Source organism: Miscanthus floridulus, chromosome 13 (assembly GCF_019320115.1).
Source record: "Miscanthus floridulus cultivar M001 chromosome 13, ASM1932011v1, whole genome shotgun sequence".
Lineage (NCBI taxonomy): Eukaryota > Viridiplantae > Streptophyta > Magnoliopsida > Poales > Poaceae > Miscanthus > Miscanthus floridulus.
Window position 1 is genome coordinate 23,585,638 of NC_089592.1, and position 4,791 is coordinate 23,590,428.

General features: G+C 53.9%; 1 non-coding gene across 1 annotated transcript; it reads left to right on the forward strand.

Moving 5' to 3' along the window:
- Nucleotides 1–2,582: 2,582 nt before the first annotated feature.
- On the forward strand, nt 2,583–2,660 carry LOC136502432 (small nucleolar RNA snoR122). Its single transcript, XR_010770571.1, has one exon. It is a non-coding gene; the product is annotated as a small nucleolar RNA snoR122 (small nucleolar RNA).
- The last annotated feature ends 2,131 nt before the right edge of the window (nt 2,661–4,791 follow it).

Consider the following 4,791-nt stretch of genomic DNA (forward strand, 5'->3'; position numbering starts at 1 on the left):
GCGCCCTCCCGGTGGAGCTCCTCGGCAGCTCGGTGGCAGCGGCGGTGGCATGGAGCCTCTCCCCTCTCCCGGCCCCCTCCCGGAGGCAGTGCGGTCATGGAGCTCACTGGCGGCGCGCAGTTCATCGGCGGTGCCCAGCTCGTCGGCGGCGCATCCCTGATGGCGGGGGATGCCGGCGCGCGACGTCCCTGGTGCGGTCGCGTGGAGGAGGCCAGGTGCGCCCGATGCATCCGGACGCCCTACTCCTATCATTACCGTTCTATGTTTCCAATACATCTTTATTTCTATCTCTCCTAGACATATTGGTCTTCTGTTTAGCTATACAATATTAATATCCGTGTACAATCAAATCCCTATTATTTTGGGACGAAGAGAGTATAGATAAGAAATTATAGAGGCAAAAAAAGTAGGGGTGCATGTCAGAAACACGATATTTATAAGTCATGGTTAGGAGTGCTACGTGCACGAGCGAACAACGGCGGTTACAGAGAAGCGGATCCGGTGCAGCACATGGAAAATCAACCTTGAGCCACAGTTGGGCCACTGCGCGCGAAACGATGCTGGGACACCCTGCTCCACTAGCCGCCCTACGCGAGCCGCTGCTCGGACGCCCTGCTCCGGCATAGCTAGCCTCCACGCGCGAGTTGCCATCGGCCGCCCTGCGCAAGACGCACCACTACACGCCACCGCGCACAAGCCGTTGCTGCATTGCTCGGCTCCGGCACAGCTGGCCACCGCCGACCACCCTGCACACGCCGTCACCCGCCCTACGTGACCCGCACCGGGATGACGCGCGAACCACCCTGCTTCAACACAGGAAGCCGCCGCGTGATTTTTGGTCAAGAAGCAAAAAGTGTAAAGCTTGCGGCACATGAGAGAGCTTACCTCTACTCCTTCCTCAGATCTGTGTGCCAGGGCAGATTTGCCCCAGTGTAGGCGTGCGCGCGCGAAGAAAACTGCCGCTGGGGATGGCGCGGGCGCGAAGGAGTCGCTGCTGGGAGGATGGGTGTGGGTGCGGCGTGGCCACCGTCGTCGCTGCCGGGGCATGCGCGGAGGGTCCGAGTAGGGTAAGCAAGGGGCGGCGCGGAGGTGCGGCAACGACCTGCGGCCGCGACGACGGCGCTTCCACGCCATGTGCGAGACCGGGAGGTGCGAAGCTGATATGCATGTGCGATTCTGTGTGTTGGTGGTAAGGTAAAGGTAGAGAGAGAAAGAATAATAAAGAACGAGAAAAAGGAGGAAAAAAGAAAAAAAGATATTTTAGACCTTTCATTCTTTTTAACTAGGAGGAAAATCTGTTTTACCAAACGTTTTTTAAAATATTGTGCGTATATGTAATGTATGACTTATATTTATGGGTTCAAAAAATATTGTAACGATGTTCATCTTATTTATGTTTGATTCGTTTTGTATCAGATACAAACAAAATACTATATAAAATGTTATTCATGGTTGATTTTGGCTAAATGCAAAACATCAAACAGCTCGTAGATAGTGAAATAGATAGTCCATAACCTATGTTTTGAACTGTCTATGTTAAGATTTAAAAAAATTACAGATACGAGGGATATATGTTTTCTTATTTTATTTCTACGGCCAAGTAGTCTAGGCCTAACATTCTTTTCTATTCTTTATTCTTCCTTCAAATGAGGGGTACTCTGATGTCTCATATTTGATTAAAAAAAGTATTTGGTCTGAAGTTATATGAGCATGGCCCGCGGAGTTCAATCATAATATGAATTAAAATACGACGTATCGTTGGATAAATCTCTAATCTTTTGTATGAGTTAGAGCAAAACACCGTCGATTCGAAGACAAATTAAAATACATGTCACTTTAGTTAAATATAAAAGTCATCTAAGTGATTATTCAATAAACTTTGTGTCCCGTGGCAAACGGCCATTTTTGCGAGGACCTACTATTAAAGTCAAAAGGGTTTCTTTCGTCCGGCCGTATCCCTCACCGTGGAGACTTTGGCATTTCACCCATCATTAAAAACGGGTTTCGCGGTTTTACCATCTCTCAGAGTGGTTTCGCTAGTTTGCCATTATAAAATTGGTGTAACCCACTGAAATATATTTTGGGTAGTTTTAATTCGTGAAAAAAAAGAAGACGTCTCCTTCCGTTCCTACCCGTGGCTGCTGTTATGTTGATCAAAACGGATTGGCCCTCTCCTTCGTCGCCCACGGCGCACACCGCACCACAGGACCGCACCGCTCCCCGTCCCCGGCGCCAACCCCACCGGCGGGGCAGGGCCACGGAGGCGGCACTGGCCACCAGCGCCACTGGCTAAGCCACGGAAGCGGCACCGGCGCAACGGCCACCCATGGCCGCGACACAGGTCGAGGAGGCGAACCTCTCGTCGTTGCTGGTGTTCAACCTCACCGTCTGCATCGACAACGGCGGGTCGAGGAGGCGCAACGGACACCCGTGCTTATCCTCCCTGTCGGTGTTCGTCCTCTAGAGTCTGGACCCGCGTTGTCGAATGGGAATCTCTCGGATGCTTTGGCTTTCCCAAAAGCAAATCTCATTTCTCTGTATTTCTTCCGAGATCTTGTTTCTTCTTCCCTGTGTTCATTGGCTGCCGATGATGCATAACAAATGCACGTATTATCGGATTGTTCCATGACGATCTACAAATTGTCACTACCACTGAGGCAGACTTTTAGATCTGCAATCTGTTTTCTTTTGAATTTGATTAATTTGTTTGTCGTGCCTTTTTTCCCTTTCTGGCTTTGCTTTTCGTTAAAGTCAGATATGATGGTGTTAAATACACTTTTATAGTGTTTTCTCTGTGAAATAAACTTAAATCTGAGGCATTTCCAGTTCAATCGTCGAACTCAATCGTGCTCCCATCCATTTGGGCGGCGCCGAAGTGGAGCAGTGCTGGCTAGGAGGGGCTATACCCCGCGGCCTAAGCTGGCGCCTATAGTGGAGGGGGAGGCATGGGGGCGAGCCTGCACCAGCAGGGGAGGAGAAGGCGTGGGGGTGGGCCTATGCCGGCAAGGGAGGAGACGGCGTGGGGGAAGGCCAGCAACGGCTGGGGAAGGCTAGCGCCGGCACGGGGAGGTAGCGGCGTAGGGAAGGCCAGCGCTGGGATGGAGGAGAGGGCCTATCCGTTTTGTGTTCGATCTATCTTGATGAACGTAACAGCAGCCAGGGGTAGGAATGGAAGGAGGCGTCTTCTTTTTTTTCCACGAATTAAAACTACCTAAAATGTATTTCAGCGAGTTACACCAGTTTCATAATGGCAAACTAGTGAAACCACTTTGAGGGATGGTAAAACTGCAAAACCCGTTTTTGATGATGGGTGAAATGCCAAAGTCTCCTCACCGTGTCGCGCACTCCTCACCTTCAGCCTCCACTCTCTGCGCAGCCGAATCCATGTACTCCTTCGTCGGCTCGCTGGCGGCGGGCTGGCTATGCGACCGCGTGGGCCGGCCGGCGTTGCCGCCGATTCGCAGCCGAATCCATCTACTCCCTCGTCAGCTCGCTGGCGGCGGGCTAGGTGCGGCACTCCTCACCCCGGCCGAATCCCTCACTCCTTCTCTACCACGAGATAATTGGAAATTTGCCATTATGAAATGTGGGCTTTGCTCGTTTGCCATCCCGCAAAAGGGATTTGCTCGTTTGCCATTATGAAAGTGGACACACTCGCTGGAATGCCCTTTGAGTATTTTTTTGCCAAATTTAATTATTATTTTTTCGCGGCCTCTTTTCTTTCCTGTTTTGTCCCTCCTCACCGGCATCCTTATCCAATCCATTCGATCCCATTCGTCGTACGAGTATGACCCGTGGTGGCCGCACCGGCTCATGCAGAAGCCCTCCACCGCCACGTCCTGCGCCGTGAGCACCAGCGCGAGCCCGCTGCCCTTCGCGGTCACGGCGCGTGCCGCGGCCGCCAGCGCCGGGAGCTAGGCGAGCTTCAGGCTCTTCCCCAACGAGCATGCTTCGTCGGAGACCTGGCCGGCCAGGACCACCCAAGTGCTCTTCTTGGTCTTGCCGCCGTATGCGCTGCTCTTGCCGACGGCCGCCGCGTCCGCCTCCTTCGATAGGTAGAGCCGGTCGATGGTGCCCCACCACTGGGAGACGGAAGGCGCGGGGACGGCGGCGCTCCCCAAGGCGGGGTGGAGATGGATCGACGGCGTGAAGTGATGCATCGGGTGCGGTGTATCCTTGCGAGGCCAACGGAGGAAGAGGAGAGGCGAATGGTGGCCTGTGAGGGTAGATTGGGCGAGCTTGAGCTAGCTCGGCTATGGCGGCGGCGGCGGCGGATGTGGGCACTGGAGCAGGCGAGAGAGCTCGGGGAGGGGCGGTGTGGCGGCGGCGTGCCTCTGCGGTGTCGAGGGCGGCTGGCGAGGGTGGAGCGGGGACTCGGTGATGGAGTTGTACCGGGGAGTCGGAAGGGGTCTGTGCGGCTTGCTCGGTCCCTACGCGGCTATGGCGGAGACGACGGGGACGAGTCAGAGGAGGGGGATGACAAGATGGGCCCACTCGTCAGCGGGCGGTGAGCTGGGGCAAAACGGGAAAGAAAAGAGTCCGTGAAAAAAAATTAAATTTGGCAAAAAAAAAATACTCAAAAGACATTCCAGCGAGTGTGTCCAGTTTCATAATGGCAAATGAGCGAATCCTTTTTGCAGGATGGCAAACGAGCGAAGCCCAAGTTTCATAATGGCAAAATTCCAATTATCTCCTCTACCACGGGCGCGCAAGGCGGTGGCCGAGCTCCCCTCCCCCAGCAGCTCGCCCCCTGTTCCCCCAAGCCAGCGCAGGTTCAAGTGCGTCAGGCCG